The sequence below is a fragment of the Bufo bufo genome, chromosome 9, assembly GCF_905171765.1.
Source record: "Bufo bufo chromosome 9, aBufBuf1.1, whole genome shotgun sequence".
Lineage (NCBI taxonomy): Eukaryota > Metazoa > Chordata > Amphibia > Anura > Bufonidae > Bufo > Bufo bufo.
In genome coordinates this window covers 216,721,682-216,745,781 of record NC_053397.1, presented here as the reverse complement: position 1 = coordinate 216,745,781, position 24,100 = coordinate 216,721,682, and positions in this window count along the sequence as shown.

Sequence of the window (24,100 nt, the reverse complement as noted above, 5' to 3'; positions counted from 1 at the left end):
CCGGCGGCGGAGCGGACTGTGAAGGAACAAAAGGAGCAATATGTCTTTTAAGCAGAGATTTGTGGAAGACGTCATGGATGTGGAAAGATTCGGGCAGTTTCAACCTAAAAGATACTGGGTTAATTACCTCCGTAATCTCGTACGGACCTATAAAGCGAGGTGAAAACTTTTTGGAGGCTACCTTAAGAGGCAAATTTTTAGAAGATAGCCACACCTTCTCCCCAACCAGAAAATCTTAAGATTTTTTTGATTGTTTTCATGTTTTTCTAGGTTCAACTGAACCCAAGCCCAAACTGTGCACAGTTCTGAAGAGACCTTATCCGCCTCAGGGTTAGACGATGAGACGGATGACCCAGAATGAAAACGAGGATGGAAACCGTAATTACAAAAGAATGGGGAGACACCAGCAGAGGAATTAACATGGTTGTTTATCGCAAATTCTGCCAAAGGAAGGTACTTAACCCATAACTGTTGATCATCGGAGACGTATGACCTGAGAAACTGTTCCACAAGACTGATTAAGTCGTTCAGTTTGCCCGTTGCTCTCAGGATGATAGGCAGACGAGAAAGACAATGAGATTTGGCACCTCTGACAGAAGGCTCTCCAAAATCTAGACACAAACTGGACACCCCTATCAGATACAATGTTCTCAGGAATACCGGAGGCCAAAGTCTTAGCATTAGGGAGCTTAGAAAGAGGAACAAAATGTACCATCTTGCTGAACCTATCGACCACTACCCAAACCACAGTTTTACCCTCTGCAGGTGGCAAGTCTGTGATGAAATTCATAGAAATATGGGACCAGGGTCTACTGGGAATGGGTAGGGGTCGCAACTCACCAGCAGTGCGAGTTCTAGGGGTTTTAGACTTGGCACACACCTCGCAGGCCAACACATAGGACTTGACATTCTTGAATAGGGTGGGCCACCAGTAAGACCTTGATACCAGCATTTTAGCAGTCTCAATACCAGGATGTCGACACAAAACAGAATCATGACACTCACCGAACAGCCGGAGACGGAATTGTTCGGGGACAAACAACTTACAGTTGCAAGAAAAAGTATGTGAACCCTTTGGAATGATATGGATTTCTGCACAAATTGGTCATAAAATGTGATCTGATCTTCATCTAAGTCACAACAATATACAATCACAATAGCAAATAGATATTAGAGAAGGCTCACCTACTGATCAAGATATGGAATGGGTGCACCTGCAAAAGAAGAATTCACCCAATCTTCTAAAAGGTAATTGTAAAAATCGAAAAGTAGCAGGGCACACCTTCACTTAGCTGCACGTGGAGAGTTTATATAGACAATATATTTATTCAAGCTAAAATATATGCACAGTTACATAAAATACACGTGTGAAAAAATAAACACACATTAAAATATATACTAATAGTAACCAATATTAATATTAACATAAAAGATATAGTCCTGATGGATCCCTGTTGTATTAAAATAGCAATCCCTATAAAGTGGTTTCTAGCATCTGATAACTTCCCTGCCCCTACTGATATCACAGTGGGGCGTATTAGGGTTAAACACGATAGTCAGATAGAATCCCCAATATAATCGCTTGTGTACTTTGTATATTTGTACCTCAGATATCGCTGCCTGTATATACACTCACTCAGCGTTGGTTTACTCATTGTTTTGCTGAGTTTGCCGGTTATGCTACGTCTATCGTGGCGTCCCACGTGTAGCTCGATTATTGCAGGCAGTAATCTGGCTTCCAGGAGACTTATGTGCGGGTTCGGGGATCTTCGGTAGCTGTTTGTAGGTGTGCCGTACTAGTCATTTCCTGATGGTATTCTTGTGCAGGTGATTGATTAAGCGCAAGGTCAGGTTTCACTGGAATTGTAGATTATTCGGCATTTCCTTTACAGATTCGTGTTACCGATCCCTCTCCCTGGATGTTACTTGAAGCGCTTCAGTCTTCCGGTCTTGTACTTTATTTCATGAGATTATTGATCACCATACACGCTTTGGAGTTAACTAAGACTCCTTCCTCAGTGGCTATAACCTATAAGCTTATAGCCACTGAAGAAGGAGTCTTAGTTAACTCCGAAACGCGTATGGTGATCAAGGTAAGCAATCACAAATTTACCCAAGCATTCTCTGAAAATATCATTCATAAAATTTTAAAACACCGCTGGCGCATGGCTGAGTCGAAAGGGCATTACAAGATTTTCAAAGTGTCCAGCTGGAGTATTGAAAGCTGTCTTCCACTCGTCTCCCTCCTTAATTCGAATTAAGTTATATGCCCCCTTTAAATTTTAGAGAACCAGGAAGCCCCCATTACCTGATTAAACAAATCAAGAATCAACAGGAGGGAGTATTGATTCTTAATCCTAATCCCGTCCTTTTTTTTTCTCTCTTTCAAATTTCTTTATATTAACCAGCAAAATGTTATATTGAAACTGGTATTAACTTTACAATTCGCAAGAATTAAGAATACAATTGTATATTCATACCTAGTATAACATGTTTGACCTCCCTATACATAATATAAAGCTTCCTTCCCAAGAGGATGGAGGTTAAGGCACATTATATGGTTACATAGTATTGGTAGATGTAACAGTTCCACAAAAGTATACAATAAACATAAATAAAAGTAAGGAGTGTAGGTAGTGGGGATAGGACGAGGGGGGGGGGGGACAAGGGGAAGAGGAGGTATGCCATGTGGTCGACTAATCTCCTAGTTAGTTATGCTGGTCTAGCACAGGAGTAAGCATTTGCCCAAATTGTGATTCCCCTTCTACGTCCCCTGTTCTATAAATACTCAGAGATCAAATACATGTTGGTAAGTGGACATCCAGATAAGAACATAACATCTATGAGGTGCTGCCCTGGTCTGTTGCTCGATATTGTTTCCAAGGTCCCCAAACTTCATGTATCTATGATGATTCCTATCTTCCCACCCCACTAGTTCTTCAAGGCGGCATATGTGGTCCACCTTGTCGACTCATTGGGCCAAGGTGGGAGGATCCTTACTAAGCTATTTAAGTGGGATCAGCAACCTGGCTGCTTGAAAGAGATGGGTGGCTAGGTCATTTTTACCTGGGCGCCATGTGGTATTTGGTAGCCACAACAAGAGCGACTCTGGTGTAAGCTTAATATGATTTGAGGTGATTAAGTTAACTTCTTTCTGTATGTTCTCCCAATACCCTGAGATCTTCGGGCAAGACCAAAATATGTGACTTAGTGTACCCTCTTTTTCCCCACATCTCCAGCACAGGTCCGTGTTTTGTAGGCCTAATAGGTACAGTTGTTTAGGAGTATTATACCATTGTGTCATCACTTTATATGAATGTTCCTGGATTCTCACACATCTGCAAAAGCCGTGAGAACATGAATGGATACGTATCCTATCAATTTCCGAGAAAGACCTATCAAGCTCTCCCGACCATTTTGAAATATATGCTGGAGTTCCTCTACTTAGATTTGTTAAGAGGGCGTTATATAGGATTGAGGTCAGTTTGCGAGGTAATCTGTCGCCAATGAGTAACTTTTGAAACCATGTATGTTCTCCTAAAGCTATCTTCTTCTGCTTTAGTGCTTTACAAATCGTCAACACCTCTGCCCTGTCTAGAAAATTTGTGGTGAGGGTAGATAACAGCTTAGGTTGGGGGACCACCTCCACATCCTCCAAGTCGTCAAAAAAGGTTGCTAATGAGTGGTCCTTAAATTTACCCCAGATCGGAGGCGGTTTTTTGACTGTTGGGCGAATGAGAAATGGGATCAGCTGAGCAGGCAAAAGAGGTGATGGGGAATTAATAATGTCATGTTCTCCCATAACGGATTTCATTACTAACATAGTCCCTTTGAGAAGTGGATTACTTATTGGTGTAGCTAATCCCATTCCCCACAAACCCGCCAGCCGCTCCGGACTCAGCGCTCACTGCTCCAGTTCAACACCCAACACCTGACTAGACGCCACATTAAGCTGGAGCCATCTTTTTAGGTGTACTGCTCTGTAATATGTCAGTGGGTCAGGAAGTACTAGACCTCCCTGCTCCTTGCTCAGTGCAAGTCTACTATAAGCCAGGCGCGCTTTTTTCCATTCCATAAGAAGGAAGAGAAGGTGAGTTTAGTTTGTCGAAAGAAGTGCATTGGTATATGGATCGGCAGCATTTGTAAGGCATAAAGTAGTTTGGGCATTATAAAGGCTTTGAGTAGGTTTTTGGCCCCATCCAGGAGACTAAGGGAATCTGTAGAGATTTCAAGTGTGATTGTATCTCTTTTAGAAGAGGCGGGCCGGGTAGTTGATTTAGTAAGGTAAGAAGATTGCCACTTGAAGGGAGTGGTTAGTCTTAGCCTGGACACTACCGGAGTTGGTGATTTTATGTTAAGGGCCTCAGATTTAGTATGGTTAATTTTGAAGTTGAAGAGTGTTCAGAATCTCTCAAAGAGATCCAATAAATGAGAGAAGGCTCCCAGAGGATTGGCAATGAAGATGAGTAGATTATCTGCAAAAGCCGCTGTGGAATAAGCAGGTAGTTGATTAGGTAATGGGAGTCCCTGGATATGGGGGTGTTCCCTAATAGCTTGTAATAAGGTCTCCATCACTAAAACAAAAAGGGTAGGGGATAATGGGCACCCCTGCCTCGTTCCATTCTTGATATGAAATGCTGAAGAGAGTACGCCGTTCACTCTGACTTTCGCGCTAGGAGATCTATATAATGACATTATGGCACTGACAAATGCAGCTGGGATCCCAAATTTTACCCACTTCAGCCCCCAGTGCTTAAACACCCTGAAAGACCAGGCCACTTTTTACACTTCTGACCTACACTACTTTCACGGTTTATTGCTCGGTCATGCAACTTACCACCCAAATGAATTTTACCTCCTTTTCTTCTCACTAATAGAGCTTTCATTTGGTGGTATTTCATTGCTGCTGACATTTTTACTTTTTTTGTTATTAATCGAAATTTAACGATTTTTTTTGCAAAAAAATGACATTTTTCACTTTCAGTTGTAAAATTTTGCAAAAAAAACGACATCCATATATAAATTTTGCTCTAAATTTATTGTTCTACATGTCTTTGATAAAAAAAAAATGTTTGGGTAAAAAAAAAATGGTTTGGGTAAAAGTTATAGCGTTTACAAACTATGGTACAAAAATGTGAATTTCCGCTTTTTGAAGCAGCTCTGACTTTCTGAGCACCTGTCATGTTTCCTGAGGTTCTACAATGCCCAGACAGTACAAACACCCCACAAATGACCCCATTTCGGAAAGTAGACACCCTAAGGTATTCACTGATGGGCATAGTGAGTTCATAGAACTTTTTATTTTTTGTCACAAGTTAGCGGAAAATGATGATTTTTTTCTTTTTATTTTTTTTTCTTACAAAGTCTCATATTCCACTAACTTGTGACAAAAAATAAAAACTTCCATGAACTCACTATGCCCATCAGCGAATACCTTGGGGTGTCTTCTTTCCAAAATGGGGTCACTTGTGGGGTAGTTATACTGCCCTGGCATTCTAGGGGCCCAAATGTGTGGTAAGGAGTTTGAAATCAAATTCTGTAAAAAATGACCAGTGAAATCCGAAAGGTGCTCTTTGGAATGTGGGCCCCTTTGCCCACCTAGGCTGCAAAAAAGTGTCACACATCTGGTATCGCCGTATTCAGGAGAAGTTGGGCAATGTGTTTTGGGGTGTCATTTTACATATACCCATGCTGGGTGAGATAAATATCTTGGTCAAATGCCAACTTTGTATAAAAAAATGGGAAAAGTTGTCTTTTGCCAAGATATTTCTCTCACCCAGCATGGGTATATGTAAAATGACAGCCCAAAACACATTCCCCAACTTCTCCTGAGTACGGCGATATCAGATGTGTGACACTTTTTTGCAGCCTAGATGCGCAAAGGGGCCCACATTCCTTTTATGAGGGCATTTTTAGACATTTGGATCCCAGACTTCTTCTCACGCTTTAGGGCCCCTAGAATGCCAGGGCAGTATAAATACCCCACATGTGACCCCATTTTGGAAAGAAGACACCCCAAGGTATTCAATGAGGGGCATGGCGAGTTCATAGAAATTTTTTTTTTTTTGGCACAAGTTAGCGGAAATTGATTTTATTTATTTTTTTCTCACAAAGTCTCCCTTTCCGCTAACTTGGGACAAAAATTTCAATTTTTCATGGACTCAATATGCCCCTCACGGAATACCTTGGGGTGTCTTCTTTCCGAAAGTGGGTCACATGTGGAGTATTTATACTGCCCTGGCATTCTAGGGGCCCTAAAGCGTGAGAAGAAGTCTGGAATATAAATGTCTAAAAAATTTTACGCATTTGGATTCCGTGAGGGGTATGGTGAGTTCATGTGAGATTTTATTTTTTGACACAAGTTAGTGGAATATGAGACTTTGTAAGAAAAAAAAAAAATTTCCGCTAACTTGGGCCAAAAAAATGTCTGAATGGAGCCTTACAGGGGGGTGATCAATGACAGGGGGGTGATCAGGGAGTCTATATGGGGTGATCACCCCCCTGTCATTGATCACCCCCCTATAAGGCTCCATTCAGATGTCCGTATGTGTTTTGCAGATCCGATCCATGTATCCGTGGATCCGTAAAAATCATACGGACATCTGAATGCAGCCTGACAGGGGGGGTGATCAATGACAGGGGGGGTGATCAATGACAGGGGGGGTGATCAGGGAGTCTATATGGGGTGATCACCACAGTCATTGATCACGCCCCTGTAAGGCTCCATTCAGATGTCCGTATGCGTTTTGCGGATCCGATCCATCTATCAGTGGATCCGTAAAAATCATGCGGACATCTGAATGGAGCTTTACAGGGGTGTGATCAATGACAGGGGGGTAATCAATGACAGGGGGGGTGATCAGGGAGTCTATATGGGGTGATCACCACAGTCATTGATCACGCCCCTGTAAGGCTTTATTCAGACGTCCGTATGCGTTTTGCGGATCCGATCCATCTATCAGTGGATCCGTAAAAATCATGCGGACATCTGAATGGATCTTACAGGGGGGTAATCAATGACAGGGGGGGTGATCAGGGAGTCTATATGGGGTGATCACCACAGTCATTGATCACGCCCCTGTAAGGCTCCATTCAGATGTCCGTATGCGTTTTGCGGATCCGATCCATCTATCAGTGGATCCGTAAAAATCATGCGGACATCTGAATGGAGCTTTACAGGGGTGTGATCAATGACAGGGGGGTAATCAATGACAGGGGGGTGATCAGGGAGTCTATATGGGGTGATCACCACAGTCATTGATCACGCCCCTGTAAGGCTTTATTCAGACGTCCGTATGCGTTTTGCGGATCCGATCAGTCTATCAGTGGATCCGTAAAAATCATGCGGACATCTGAATGGATCTTACAGGGGGGTAATCAATGACAGGGGGGTGATCAGGGAGTCTATATGGGGTGATCACCACAGTCATTGATCACGCCCCTGTAAGGCTCCATTCAGATGTCCGTATGCGTTTTGCGGATCCGATCCATCTATCAGTGGATCCGTAAAAATCATGCGGACATCTGAATGGAGCTTTACAGGGGTGTGATCAATGACAGGGGGGTAATCAATGACAGGAGGGTGATCAGGGAGTCTATATGGGGTGATCACCACAGTCATTGATCACACCCCTGTAAGGCTTTATTCAGACGTCCGTATGCGTTTTGCGGATCCGATCAGTCTATCAGTGGATCCGTAAAAATCATGCGGACATCTGAATGGAGCTTTACAGGGGTGTGATCAATGACAGGGGGGTAATCAATGACAGGGGGGTGATCAGGGAGTCTATATGGGGTGATCAGGGGCTAATAAGGGGTTAATAAGTGACGGGGGGGGGGGGGTGTAGTGTAGTGTAGTGGTGCTACTTTACTGAGCTACCTGTGTCCTCTGGTGGTCGATCCAAACAAAGGGGACCACCAGAGGACCAGGTAGCAGGTATATTAGACGCTGTTATCAAAACAGCGTCTAATATACCTGTTAGGGGTTAAAAAAAACACATCTCCAGCCTGCCAGCGAACGATCGCCGCTGGCAGGCTGGAGATCAACTCTCTTACCTTCCGTTCCTGTGAGCGCGCGCGCCTGTGTGCGCGCGTTCACAGGAAATCCCGGCTCACGCAAGATGACGCGTATATGCGTCGCTGAGCGCAGGGCTGCCACCTCCGGAACGCGAATCTGCGTTAGGCGGTCCGGAGGTGGTTAAAGGATAACTGTCATATATATATATATATATATTTTTTTTTTGCTAAAGTGTAGGGCAAGTGATAGGTAACAATTTTGCAATAGACTTTATTTAGCCAAAACGTTTATTTTTGGTAGAAAACTGGGGCTGAAATGGCCTATAGCAGCACTCTTCAAAAGAGCATTGCTAAGGGCCATCCGACTATTAGAAAAGACGGGCTGTGCAGACGCTGTGCTTCTGACTCGTGCTTCTCTGGGAGACAGAAGGCTTGGCACAGGAGTCTTAGGAGTTAAAATTACATTTATATTCCCCCTTTCTATGCAATCTAATGCTCCGTAACATTCGCTGACCTGCGATCCCTGTGATAATAATTCATGTAGCAGCCGGCTCACTGCGCACAGTGCTTCTACTTCCGACGGCTGCTTCATACATTATTATCACAGGTATCGCAGGTCAGTGAATGTTACGGAGCATTAGATTGCATAGAAAGGGGGAATATAAATGTAATTTTAACTCCTGTGCCCAGCCTTCTGTCTCCCAGGGAAGCACGAGTCAGAAGCACAGCCCGTCTTTTCTAATGGACGGATGGCCCTTAGCAACGCTCTTTTGAAGAGTGCTGCTATCGGCCATTTCAGCCCCAGTTTTCTACCAAAAATAAACGTTTTGGCTAAATAAAGTCTATTGCAAAATTGTTATCTATCACTTGCCCTACACTTTAGCAAAAAAATAAAATATATATACAGTATGACAGTTATCCTTTAAGAGTGTTTTCTGCATAAATACCCAACTGACTCTGTCAAAGGCCTTCTCCGCGTCTACACCGAGGAGAACTAGTGGGTGTCCAGTCTCCCTGGCATAATAAATAGCATTAAGTATTCTACAAGAGTTATAATTGCCCTCCCTTCCCGGGACAAACCCCGCCTGTTCTGGGTGGACTCATTTTCATCCAGATTTTGATGTCAACGTTTAAAAGCGATATTGGCCTATAACTCCCACACTGCTCAAGATCCTTTCCCTCCTTGGGAAGAATAGTGACTACTGCTTCCAATGCCTGGGGATGTAGATTGGCACCTGACTGACAACCAGCCGGCGGACGTCACGAGCAGCAAGAGAAGAAGTCAGGCTGGGAACTGGACCGCACCTGCGCACTGCTCTGCGCATTATGGGCAGAGGAACAGCTTTTCATATTGCGCATGCGCCGGCCAACTAAAGACAGCCGACCGGCGCATGCGCAATATGAAAAGCTGTTCCTCTGCCCATAATGGGCAGAGCAGTGCGCAGGTGCGGGCCAGTTCGCAGCCTGACTTCTTCTCTTGCCGCTCGTGACGTCTGCCGGCTGGAGGCAGAGGAGGAGGTAATAATAGGACAGAAGGGCGGGCCAGAGGGCTGAAAGAGGTGTGTTTTTCTGGGCACATCTCCCAGTAACGCCGCCCCTGCACCCTTCAGAAGCCCATTTGCATACGTTTAAAAAGTTATTTTTTTTCTATCTGGACGAGGGACACAGTTAACAAAGGCAACATTGTAATGAGGGTCAAAGAGTCTATAACCTGATCTGAGCGGTCTAAAACACTCAGATTAGGTGAAAGACTCCCTTTAACAGTTTTTTTGAGTATGGACTATTGTGCACATATGCGATGGGTAGGGAGGGAGGGGTGGGACAGGGGGATTTTGTTTTTCATGTGGGCCCACGATACGTGTGACAATACGGGGAGCAGCTATCTATATGACAGATTGATATGACATCTTTTTTATCATACTTGGAGTTACTTACCTGCCAGATATGTTATCCTTATCACCATACCTGTGGTTATCCATTTTAACTTGTGACTCATTAGGCTATCTTGTTATCTGATTGTTATGTCATCTTCATTATCATACTAGGGGTTATCTACTGTTTGATATGTTGTTCTCATTACCATACCAGTGACTATCTCAGGCTATAACTTATTAGAATGGACAGCATTAGAGGACCCTTATAGATCTGGTTTTTTCCTTAATCAATCTCTTCAGGCACCACCGCATCGCCATACAAGTCCTATGTTATATGCCAGCGTGATATTATGTAGCTATTGAATTGGAATTCTACATCAGGATGATCCCTCATGAATTATCTGCTTGCCATTTTTTTGCTTTATTGTGCTTGTTTGTTCTTTTTCCTTTTGTTTTACCTTTTATGTACCTTTTGATTTATTGTCACCTACGGTGTATTACATAAGTTTATGTATATGCTTTGTGTATATATGTATATGACACTGATATTCTCTGTTCTATAGTGTCTGATGAAGGCTAATACAGCCGAAAACGCGTTCACATGAATGTCGCATATTACCTGCAAAAAATAAATTGCAATCAAAGAATACCTCTCACTGCTGTGATTTTTGTTAAACAACAATACGGGGAGCAGGTCACCGCTGCGGCCTGCCATTGGCTGCACCCCTTGTTTGAAGGATGTTGTTATCTGCAAGCAGGGGAGATACAAAGACATGTTTGGAGCCATCGGAGAAGGAAACTGGCATCAGGGACCAGGTAAATATAGTCAGTATCGCATGACTGGGCATTGGGGGGGAGTTGTTCAGTCTGTGATAACCCCTTTAAAGTTATTGCCTATCCTCAAGCAAGTCACTGCAGCACTGCTCCCATTGACTTCAATAGGAGCACCACTGTAGTAAAGAGCTCCCACCATGCAGAACCCAAAATAAAGGGTGCATCACCTTGATTGTGTGAATCGTAATGTTTCAACTCTTCAGAGTCTTTCTCAAGGCTTGTGAAAGACACAGAGGAGTCGAAACGTTGTAAATTTTGGTGTTATGATTTAAATAAACCATCATTGCATTTAATAAGGAGTGCTGCGGTCTCTCTATGTTATGCTTCACGGAACCCAGGAGTCAGACTCTGACACTGCGTATATCCTTTCAATATTTTTGGAATATCCATGATTATGATAGCACCGTTGTGATGTTGAGTATTTTTTGTACATTCACGGAGCACAGAAGTCAGTCACGTGCAGGGTGGATAAAAATCTATGATTTAAAAAAAATATATAAAAAAATCTGATTTTTTTAAATTTAAATTTAGATTTTTTGGATTTAAATCAGATTTTTTTTAAAATAAAATGCTTTTTGAGGAAAATATATTACCATCCAAAGGTTATTCTATCATGAAATAAAGATTCGTTTTTTAATTATGTAGAATAAGGCTGTGCGTAGACTCCCATATTGTTGAATGGATTAGGCAGTGGCTGAGGGACAGACAACAGAGGGTTGTAGTCAATGGAGTATATTCAGACTATGGTCTTGTTACCAGTGGGGTACCTCAGGGATCTGTTCTGGGACCCATATTGTTTAATATCTTTATCAGTGAAATTGCAGAAGGCCTCGATGGTAAGGCGTGTCTTTTTGCTGATGACACAAAGATTTGTAACAGGGTTGATGTTCCTGCAGGGATACACCAAATGGAAAAGGATTTAGGAAAACTAGAGGAATGGTCAAAAACCTGCCAACTAAAATGTAATGTTGATAAGTGCAAGATAATGGAACGGGGAGCGTAAAAACCCAAGAGCAGAATATACAATCAGTGATACAGTCCTAACCTCAGTATCTGAGGAAAAGGATTTAGGGGTCATTATTTCAGAAGACTTAAAGGTAGGCAGACAGTGTCATAGAGCAGCAGGAGATGCTAGCAGAATGCTTGGGTGTATAGGGAGAGGCATTACTAGTAGACAGAGGGGGGCGCTCATGCCGCTCTACAGAGCACTAGTGAGACCTCATCTGGAGTATTGTGCTCAGTACTGGAGACCATATCTCCAGATGGATATTGATACTTTGGAGAGAGTTCAGAGAAGAGCTACTAAACTAGTACATGGATTGCAGGATAAAACTTACCAGGAAAGATTAAAGGACCTTAACCACCTCCGGACCGCCTAACGCAGGATCGCGTTCCGGAGGTGGCAGCCCTGCGCAGAGTCACGCATATATGCGTCATCTCGCGATGGGCGAGATTTCCTGTGAACGCGCGCACACAGGCGCGCGCGCTCACAGGAACGGAAGGTAAGAGAGTTGATCTCCAGCCTGCCAGCGGCGATCGTTCGCTGGCAGGCTGGAGATGTGTTTTTTTTAACCCCTAACAGGTATATTAGACGCTGTTTTGATAACAGCGTCTAATATACCTGCTACCTGGTCCTCTGGTGGTCCCCTTTGTTTGGATCGACCACCAGAGGACACAGGTAGCTCAGTAAAGTCCCACCAAGCACCACTACACTACACTACACCCCCCCCCCGTCACTTATTAACCCCTTATTAGCCCCTGATCACCCCTGATCACCCCATATAGACTCCCTGATCACCCCCCTGTCATTGATCACCCCCCTGTCATTGATTACCCCCCTGTAAAGCTCCATTCAGATGTCCGCATGATTTTTACGGATCCACTGATAGATGGATCAGATCCGCAAAACGCATCCGGACGTCTGAATGAAGCCTTACAGGGGCGTGATCAATGACTGTGGTGATCACCCCATATAGACTCCCTGATCACCCCCCCTGTCATTGATTACACCCCTGTCATTGATCAACCCCCTGTAAAGCTCCATTCAGACGTCCGCATGATTTTTACGGATGCACTGATAGATGGATCCGATCCTCAAAACGCATCCGGACGTCTGAATGAAGCCTTACAGGGGCATGATCAATGACTGTGGTGATCACCCCATATAGACTCCCTGATCACCCCCCTGTAAAGCTCCATTCAGATGTCCGCATGATTTTTACGGATGCACTGATAGATGGATCCGATCCGCAAAACGCATCCGGACGTCTGAATGAAGCCTTACAGGGGCATGATCAATGACTGTGGTGATCACCCCATATAGACTCCCTGATCACCCCCCTGTCATTGATCACCCCCCTGTAAAGCTCCATTCAGATGTCCGCATGATTTTTACGGATGCACTGATAGATGGATCCGATCCGCAAAACGCATCCGGACGTCTGAATGAAGCTTTACAGGGGCATGATCAATGACTGTGGTGATCACCCCATATAGACTCCCTGATCACCCCCCTGTCATTGATCACCCCCCTGTAAAGCTCCATTCAGATGTCCGCATGATTTTTACGGATGCACTGATAGATGGATCCGATCCGCAAAACGCATCCGGACGTCTGAATGAAGCCTTACAGGGGCATGATCAATGACTGTGGTGATCACCCCATATAGACTCCCTGATCACCCCCCTGTCATTGATTACCCCCCTGTAAAGCTCCATTCAGATGTCCGCATGATTTTTACGGATGCACTGATAGATGGATCGGATCCGCAAAACGCATCCGGACGTCTGAATGAAGCCTTACAGGGGCATGATCAATGACTGTGGTGATCACCCCATATAGACTCCCTGATCACCCCCCTGTCATTGATCAACCCCCCTGTCATTGATCAACCCCCCTGTCATTGATCACCCCCCCTGTCATTGATCACCCCCCTGTCATTGATCCCCCCCTCTGTAAGGCTCCATTCAGATATTTTTTTGGCCCAAGTTAGCAGAATTTTTTTTTTTTTTTCTTACAAAGTCTCATATTCCACTAACTTGTGTCAAAAAATAAAATCTCACATGAACTCACCATACCCCTCACGGAATCCAAATGCGTAAAATTTTTTAGACATTTATATTTCAGACTTCTTCTCACGCTTTAGGGCCCCTAGAATGCCAGGGCAGTATAAATACCCCACATGTGACCCCATTTCGGAAAGAAGACACCCCCAGGTATTCCGTGAGGGGCATATTGAGTCCATGAAAGATTGAATTTTTTGTCCCAAGTTAGCGGAACGGGAGACTTTGTGAGAAAAAAATTAAAATATCAATTTCCGCTAACTTGTGCCAAAAAAAAAAAATTTCTATGAACTCGCCATGCCCCTCATTGAATACCTTGGGGTGTCTTCTTTCCAAAATGGGGTCACATGTGGGGTATTTATACTGCTCTGGCATTCTAGGGGCCCCAAAGCGTGAGAAGAAGTCTGGTATCCAAATGTCTAAAAATGCCCTCCTAAAAGGAATTTGGGCACCTTTGCGCATCTAGGCTGCAAAAAAGTGTCACACATCTGGTATCGCCGTACTCAGGAGAAGTTGGGGAATGTGTTTTGGGGTGTCATTTTACATATACCCATGCTGGGTGAGAGAAATATCTTGGTCAAATGCCAACTTTGTATAAAAAAATGGGAAAAAGTTGTCTTTTGCCAAGATATTTCTCTCACCCAGCATGGGTATATGTAAAATGACACCCCAAAACACATTCCCCAACTTCTCCTGAATACGGCGATACCACATGTGTGACACTTTTTTGCAGCCTAGGTGGGCAAAGGGGCCCATATTCCAAAGAGCACCTTTAGGATTTCACAGGTCATTTACCTACTTACCACACATTAGGGCCCCTGGAAAATGCCAGGGCAGTATAACTACCCCACAAGTGACCCCATTTTGGAAAGAAGACACCCCAAGGTATTCCGTGAGGGGCATGGCGAGTTCCTAGAATTTTTTATTTTTTGTCACAAGTTAGTGGAAAATGCTTATTTTTTTTTTTATTTTTTTTTTCATACAAAGTCTCATATTCCACTAACTTGTGACAAAAAATAAAAGTTCCATGAACTCACTATGCCCATCAGCGAATACCTTGGGGTCTCTTCTTTCCAAAATGGGGTCACTTGTGGGGTAGTTATACTGCCCTGGCATTCTAGGGGCCCAAATGTGTGGTAAGGAGTTTGAAATCAAATTCTGTAAAAAATGACCTGTGAAATCCGAAAGGTGCTCTTTTGAATATGGGCCCCTTTGCCCACCTAGGCTGCAAAAAAGTGTCACACATCTGGTATCTCCGTAATCGGGAGAAGTTGGGGAATGTGTTTTGGGGTGTCATTTTACATATACCCATGCTGGGTGAGAGAAATATCTTGGCAAAAGACAACTTTTCCCATTTTTTTTATACAAAGTTGGCATTTGACCAAGATATTTATCTCACCCAGCATGGGTATATGTAAAAAGACACCCCAAAACACATTCCTCAACTTCTCCTGAATACAGAGATACCAGATGTGTGACACTTTTTTGCAGCCTAGGTGGGCAAAGGGGCCCACATTCCAAAGAGCACCTTTCGGATTTCACAGGTCATTTACCTACTTACCACACATTTGGGCCCCTAGAATGCCAGGGCAGTATAACTACCCCACAAGTGACCCCATTTTGGAAAGAAGAGACCCCAAGGTATTCGCTGATGGGCATAGTGAGTTCATGGAAGTTTTTATTTTTTGTCACAAGTTTGTGGAATATGAGACTTTGTATGAAAAAAAAATTAAAAAACAAATCATCATTTTCCACTAACTTGTGACAAAAAATAAAAAATTCTAGGAACTCGCCATGCCCCTCACGGAATACCTTGGGGTGTCTTCTTTCCAAAATGGGGTCACTTGTGGGGTAGTTATACTGCCCTGGTATTCTAGGGGCCCAAATGTGTGGTAAGGAGTTTGAAATCAAATTCAGGAAAAAATGAGGAGTGAAATCCGAAAGGTGCTCTTTGGAATATGGGCCCCTTTGCCCACCTAGGCTGCAAAAAAGTGTCACACATCTGGTATCCCCGTACTCAGGAGAAGTTGAGGAATGTGTTTTGGGGTGTCTTTTTACATATACCCATGCTGGGTGAGATAAATATCTTGGTCAAATGACAACTTTGTATAAAAAAATGGGAAAAGTTGTCTTTTGCCAAGATATTTCTCTCACCCAGCATGGGTATATATAAAATGACACCCCAAAACACATTCCCCACCTTCTCCTGAGTACGGAGATACCAGATGTGTGACACTTTTTTGCAGCCTAGGTGGGCAAAGGGGCCCATATTCCAAAGAGCACCTTTCGGATTTCACAGGTCATTTTTTACAGAATTTGATTTCAAACTCCTTACCACACATTTGGGCCCCTAGAATGCCAGGGCAGTATAACTACCCCACAAGTGACCCCATTTTGGAAAGAAGAGACCCCAAGGTATTCGCTGATGGGCATAGTGAGTTCATAAAACTTTTTATTTTTTGTCACAAGTTAGTGGAATATGAGACTTTGTAAGAAAAAAAAAAAAAAAAAAAAATCATAATTTTCCGCTAACTTGTGACAAAAAATAAAAAGTTCTATGAACTCACTATGCCCATCAGCGAATACCTTAGGGTGTGTACTTTCAGAAATGGGGTCATTTGTGGGGTGTTTGTACTGTCTGGGCATTGTAGAACCTCAGGAAACATGACAGGTGCTCAGAAAGTCAGAGCTGCTTCAAAAAGCGGAAATTCACATTTTTGTACCATAGTTTGTAAACGCTATAACTTTTACCCAAACCATTTTTTTTTTTACCCAAACATTTTTTTTTTATCAAAGACATGTAGAACTATAAATTTAGAGCAAAATTTCTATATGGATGTCGTTTTTTTTTGCAAAATTTTACTACTGAAAGTGAAAAATGTCATTTTTTTGCAAAAAAATCGTTAAATTTCGATTAATAACAAAAAAAGTAAAAATGTCAGCAGCAATGAAATACCACCAAATGAAAGCTCTATTAGTGAGAAGAAAAGGAGGTAAAATTCATTTGGGTGGTAAGTTGCATGACCGAGCAATAAACGGTGAAAGTAGTGTAGGTCAGAAGTGTAAAAAGTGGCCTGGTCTTTCAGGGTGTTTAAGCACTGGGGGCTGAGGTGGTTAACATGTATAGCTTGGAAGAAAGACGAGACAGAGGGGAGATGAGAGAAACTGCTAAATACATAAAGGAAATCAACAAGGTAAAAGAGGAAAGAATATTTAAAAGAAGAAAAACTGCTACAAGAGGACATAGTTTTAAATTAGAGGGGCAAAGGTTTAAAAGTAATATAAGGAAGTATTACTTTACTGAGAGAGTAGTGGATGCATGGAATAGCCTTCCTGCAGAAGTGGTAGATGCAGATACAGTGAAGGAGTTTAAGCATGCATGGGATAGGCATAAGGCCATCCTTCATATAAGATAGGGCCAGGGGCTATCCATAGTATTCAGTATATTGGGCAGACTAGATGGGCCAAATAGTTCTTATCTGCCGACACATTCTAGGTTTCTATATGTGTAATTTTTTGGGTAAATAAATTCCATTAATCCATTCACAATGTCATGCTCTTCCAGAGGTTTTTGTAAGATTATTGGGCAGTTTCTCTGCCTACAAGATATTATCACAGATGCTTGGTTTACTTTTGCAGTTCTCAAAACTGAATTTGACTCAGCAGAGATCACATGCCTCTTCTTCACAGCAAAAATGTTATAACATGAACAGAGTTGAGAAAAACACCTTAGGCTACTTTCACACTAGCGTTCAGAGCGGGTCTGTCTGATGTTTCATCAGACGGATCCGCTCCTATAATGCAGACGCTTGCATCCGTTCAGAACGGATCCGTCTGCATTATAACTTAGAAAAATTTCTAAGTGTGAAAGTAGCCTGAACGGATCCGTCCAGACTTTACATTGAAAGTCAATGGGGACGGATCCGTTTGAAGATTGAGCCATATAGTGTCATCTTCAAACGGATCCGTCCCCATTGACTTACATTGTAAGTCTGGACGGATCCGTTTGCCTCCGCACGGCCAGGCGGACACCCGAACGCTGCAAGCAGTGTTCAGGGGTCCGCCTGCTGAGCGGAGGCTGAACGCCGCCAGACTGATGCATTCTGAGCGGATCCGCATCCACTCAGAATGCATTAGGGCTGGACGGATGCGTTCGGGGCCGCTTGTGAGAGCCTTCAAACGGAGCTCACAAGCGGAGCCCCGAACGCTAGTGTGAAAGTAGCCTTAATCCTAACTTCTACAAACCTATGAATGCAGAATCAACCTAATCAAACTAATATGAAAAGTTGTTATTCTAAAAATCTTCATCTACTTGCATATTATAAGTTATACCAGCAAGTATTAATCTTTATGTAGAAAACTATGATTTAAATCAAGCCTTACTGACTAGTAAATTAAATTGTGATTCAAATCATTTTAATTTAAATCAAATCCACCCTGGTCACGTGACTTGGACTCTGACTACCCACCAGCCACAAGAGTCATTGTACAAACAGGAGGTCACATCTTATCAAATATCCCTGACTTCTGCTCCCTGCCTTCTGCGGGAACAGCCAGGGGCGGACTTTAACACCACACAAACCAAGTAAATGCTTGGGCCCCAAGAGATCATTGAGCCCCCTGCTGGCCACAAGTGGTTTGCTGAAAAAAATGAATAAAGGCTACACAGTGGCCCTGGGTAGTAGAGGTGGCCTTCCCAACCGTAGAACAATAGGCTACACTTCCAAGCTGAAAGCTAGGCTTATGAGGCAGCCATAGCTGTGGCATGAGGATGGAGGTTAGCGGTGCGACAGAGGCCCCCAGAAATAACTTTGTTTGGAGCTCCAGAAATGTGCCCCTGCAAACACCACAATTCAGCCTGAAAATCTCACCTATCTAGCCTCCTCCAGTTAATAATCCTCCTCACTCCCGGCAAGAAGCTTCACCCAATAAAGGGAGAGAGTTCATTAATGAGGCAGCCAGGGACTGAAGTGGCAGCATCCGAACATGAGGATGCGTGGGCATTGTTTCCGCCAAGCCGAGGAGGTCACTAGAACGATCCAAGATAGCAGGTGATCGGGGAACCGTGCTGCTTCTATTATAGCACACCATATGTAATGTGTATTACATGCAGCAGAAATACAGGAAAAAAAACACTGGAGTGCTTCTTTAACCCTATAAACAAATTGAGCACAGGATGTCAGTGAATAATAAACAGGGGTAATTTAATCTAAGAAATGTAATTCTGGGTTGTGGGATGTTAATGAATTATACTGTGGACACAGACGCCTAGAACAACCATGGATGCGGTTATGTTAGGTCAGTCAGGTGCTGAGGACTCTGAAATTACATACATACATACATTCAGCAGCATAAGAAGCAACATAGCAAATAAGCTCTTATCCGGGAGGATAAAAGCGGGCCCCTAGTACCACCTTTTGGATGGCTATCCTATAACTCCCCGTCTGACCTTTTAAAACAGGCCTTGGAACAATGAGTTGGGACATAAGCCATAAAACAGAGTAACATAGAACCATAGGGGCACATTTATTAAAACAGGCATTTTAAAAGCCGGTCCTAATAAGCCCCTGCACTGGTTAGGCTTCGTTCACATCACCGTTCAGCCTTTCCGTTCTCCTGCCCCGTTTAGGGGCAAGAAAACGGAAAGTGTAACGGACCGTTTCAGCAGACAAGGGGTTAAAATCCGTTTAGGCGATAAGCCCCTTTCTGAGAGACAGGCACAGCTACTGCAGGATACACCAAACACCCGAACTGGATACAAAGTAGCACTCCAAACTGGAACCTCACAAATAGCTGCTAGCAGACGAACAGGAATCAGCTTACACTTCTGGCAATCGGTCTTCTAACAGCATACAGTGAATCCCCCCAATAACGAGACAAGGCTCCGTGTTGAGGGTCAAGCAGTGGTCTGACTGTACTTCAAGTACAGCCTCTTTTATTCATAAACCACAAACATAGTACTGCCCACAGGGGTTTGAAATACAACCAATCAGTAATTTACAACACATACAATGTAACTACAGCAACCAATCGTTCACGCCCCCAGAGGACCAGAATGAAGACTGTGAAATAGGACAGATACAACATATCCCCACAATGCATCATGGTTCCCTCCTCTCTGTCCCAGAGACAACCTGAGGAGCAATCCAATTATCTCTGAGGACAAAGGGAGATCGCCAATACACATGTGAGGACAACAGAACAGACATCACCATTTAAACACACAATGGGACAATGGCACAATAGAAACACACCCAGCATTTTCCTCCCAAGCTGACAAGTTACTCTTATTAAAAATTGTTACAACTTTGTGAGTTTACATTGGCCATACATATAACTTACATCAATTTAAACAGTATAACTTGGGGACAAACCTATCCAAAATTCACTTGAATCGGTTCAGGGGTTTAAAAGTTAGTATATGGCCCATAATCCTGGGGCAAGAGGCCAGCAGCCAGTCCTCTCCAAAACCCAATGGCGAGGTCGGTTTCGCCACACATCTCCCCCCCCAGGGAAGACTAACCAGATACCTGACCTCACGCCGGTCGGTACCTGAGTTAGTCTGGCAGCCCACCCACAACCAAATACTGGACCTGTTGACTTTAGTAGCCTGTCTCTGTCCAGTGAGTCCACCAAGGTTATGTTGGAAGCTGGTACTCTCGGTCTCTGTGTTGCTCCCTGGCTTGGAGTGGAGGTTGCTTTGTGGGCAGGTATCAGCGGTACTCTGCCCTGGTGCCAGCGCTACCACGGAAGAAGCCTGGTTGGAGCCTGGTTGTTGGAGGGGGAAACCGACTGTCTCTACCCCCTGTGCTGTAAGTGCAGAGACCACGGTCCCATCTGCACTGTTGTGGGGCTTGCTGTCTCCCCCTGGTGCGTTAAGCTGCCGCTGGGAGGAGGGGGTAACAAGCTCCTCTCCCATACATACTTCCGGCCGCTGGGGAGGGCGACCGACCGTCTCCGCTCCCAATACAGTGTCCTGTTGCTGGGGAAAGGAGACTGGGCTCTCTATTCCCTGCTGGACACTCTGCCGCTGGGGGACAGGACCGACTGTCTCTGCCCCCTGTAACTCCGCCTGCCGCTGGGGAGGGAGGACGCTGTTCTCCTCTCCCTGCATTTCACACTGCCTTCCCGGCATATCACTCTGCTGCTGGGGGGCAGGAACAACTACCTCTGCCCCCTGTACCTCAGCCTGCCGCTGGGGAGGGAGGACGCTGCTCTCCTCTCCCTGCACTTCACACTGCCTTCCAGGCATATCACTCTGCTGCTGGGGGGCAGGAACAACTACCTCTGCCCCCTGTAACTCAGCCTGCCGCTGGGGAGGGAGGGCGCTGCTCTCCTCTCCCTGCACTTCACACTGCCGCTGGGGAATGGAGACTGGGCTCCCAATTCCCTGCAGGACCGGTGGAGAGACCTCGGTCCCATCTCTACCGGCCACCTGGGGTCCTTCCCAGTAACACTCTACAATATCTGCCCAGCTGAATGGGTCTGGATCTGGGTCTGTCACCTTACCGTCCTGCTGAGCCTTCTCAATGGAGTGGAAGAGATCTCGGTAGTCCTGCTCCAGTTCCCACTCCAGGGTTGCTAGGTGAGCCAGGTCTTGCTCTACCTCATGGGGGTCATCCCACTCGTGCCTAGCCTCCCTCTCATAGAAAATGTCCTGAAGTCTGGACTGTGCAGGGCTCCCGAAGTCAGGCTCTGCAAAGGACTCCTATAACAAGCCAGGACCATCAAACGCCTCTCCCTCTGGCTTGTCATGTTCGGCTGTCCAGGGTATATACTGTGCCATATACCACCAAAGCGCCTGGTAGGCATCCTCCAGCCATAGCTCCTGCCATACCCGGTGCTCTAGATCCTTCACCCATTCCTCCAGGGGCTGCTCTCCCAGGAAGGGCATCCGCAGGGCCACTTGCTTCTGCAACCGCTGCTCTTCACTGGGGAGACTCTCACCTCGCTGGTATTGTACATTACCCAGGGCCTGGTACCAGATGCCTTTCCTTAATGCATCCCGGCCATCCAGGTCCTCCTCCTCGTATAACACTGCTGGTTCCATCCTGGTGCTTTTAGGGTCGCTGTACTGGGACATGCGTTGCCTTTAAATTGTAGAATCCACAGAAATGGTGTCTCCTGTAGCTGTCCTTCTGGCTGTAAGAACGATCCCACTGCTGCCACCAATGTAACGGACCGTTCAGCAGACAAGGGGTTAAAATCCGTTTAGGCGATAAGCCCCTTTCTGAGAGACAGACACAGCTACTGCAGGATACACCAAACTACCGAACTGGATACAAAGTAGCACTCCAAACTGGAACCTCACGAATAGCTGCTAGCAGACGAACAGGAATCAGCTTACACTTCTGGCAATCGGTCTTCTAACAGCATACAGTGAATCCCCCCAATAACGAGACAAGGCTCCGTGTTGAGGGTCAAGCAGTGGTCTGACTGTACTTCAAGTACAGCCTCTTTTATTCATAAACCACAAACATAGTACTGCCCACAGGGGTTTGAAATACAACCAATCAGTAATTTACAACACATACAATGTAACTACAGCAACCAATCGTTCACGCCCCCAGAGGACCAGAATGAAGACTGTGAAATAGGACAGATACAACATATCCCCACAATGCATCATGGTTCCCTCCTCTCTGTCCCAGAGACAACCTGAGGAGCAATCCAATTATCTCTGAGGACAAAGGGAGATCGCCAATACACATGTGAGGACAACAGAACAGACATTACCATTTAAAGAGGACCTTTCACCTATTCTTACTCTATGAACTAAGTATACAGCCATGTGGAGCGGCGCCCGGGGATCTCACTGCACTTACTATTATCCCCAGGCGCCGCTCCGTTCTCCTGCTATGCCCTCCGGTATCTCCGTTCCCTAAGTTATGGTAGGCGGAGTCTGCCCTAGCGCTGGCCAATCGCATTGCAGAGCTCACAGCCTGGGAGAAAATAACCTCACAGGCTGTGAGCTCTGCGCTGCGATTGGCCAGCGCTAGGGCAGACTCCGCCTACCATAACTTAGGGACTGGTATCTCCGCCTACTATAACTTAGGGAACGGAGATACCGGAGGGCATAGCGGCAGAACGGAGCGGCGCCCGGGGATAATACTAAGTGCAGTGAGATCCCCGGGCGCCGCTCCACATGGCTGTATACTTAGTTCATAGGGTAAGAATAGGTGAAAGGTCCTCTTTAAACACACAATGGGACAATGGCACAATAGAAACACACCCAGCATTTTCCTCCCAAGCTGACAAGTTACTCTTATTAAAAATTGTTACAACTTTGTGAGTTTACATTGGCCATACATATAACTTACATCAATTTAAACAGTATAACTTGGGGACAAACCTATCCAAAATTCACTTGAATCGGTTCAGGGGTTTAAAAGTTAGTATATGGCCCATAATCCTGGGGCAAGAGGCCAGCAGCCAGTCCTCTCCAAAACCCAATGGCGAGGTCGGTTTCGCCACAGGACGGATTTGGCACATAACTGAGCCGAATGGAGCCCACGGGCCCAATAGACTATAATAGGGTCCGTTAGGTTTCCACTCAGAGGAAGATTTTGAAGCGAAGACAAAAGTCCTGCATGCACAACTTTTGTCTCCGCTCAAAGATCTTCTTCTGAGCGGAAACCTAACGGACCCCATTATAGTCTATGGGGCCTGTGGGCTCCGTTCAGCTCAGTTATGTGCCGAATCCGTCTTTTCAGTTTTCCTGCCCCGGAACGGAAAGGCTGAACGGTGATGTGAACAAAGCCTTAGTTATGAAGAAGTACCGATTGTAAATGTAGGACACCTTCCTTGCTGACCATTTTCTACATGTAAACCTGCCAGCACGTCCCCTTCCCTGCCCATGCGACGCTCCCTTTTTTAGACCTGGCGTGAGCGGGGAAGAAGTTGCAGATTCTGCCGCAACATGAAGCGTGAATATGCACCACAAAAGTGTCATATATCTGTTTGTAAATGACCCTCATAGTTGGTCAAGGCTGAAAAAAAGACATTCAGTCCATCCTCATAGTCTTTTTGACAAGAAAAAGACGCCCAGCTACAAACAGCCAGTTTGGGGTTTTTGCCCCTTGTCAGCGCAGAGAAGGGTCATGGTTTGGTTGGTCAGTTTTTCTTTGTGGAGACCGCCAAATTCATAAAAGCTTTTTCAATACATTATATGACCCCTCATATAGCCTCATCTAAAAATGTAAAATGTTTGCCTCTTGGATGAAAAAAAAAAAGTGAACAAAAAGCTGCGCTAAAGGGTTATTTCGGACTTCTTTGAACAAGAAATTTAAAAGGGTTGTCCGCCGTGACTCAAA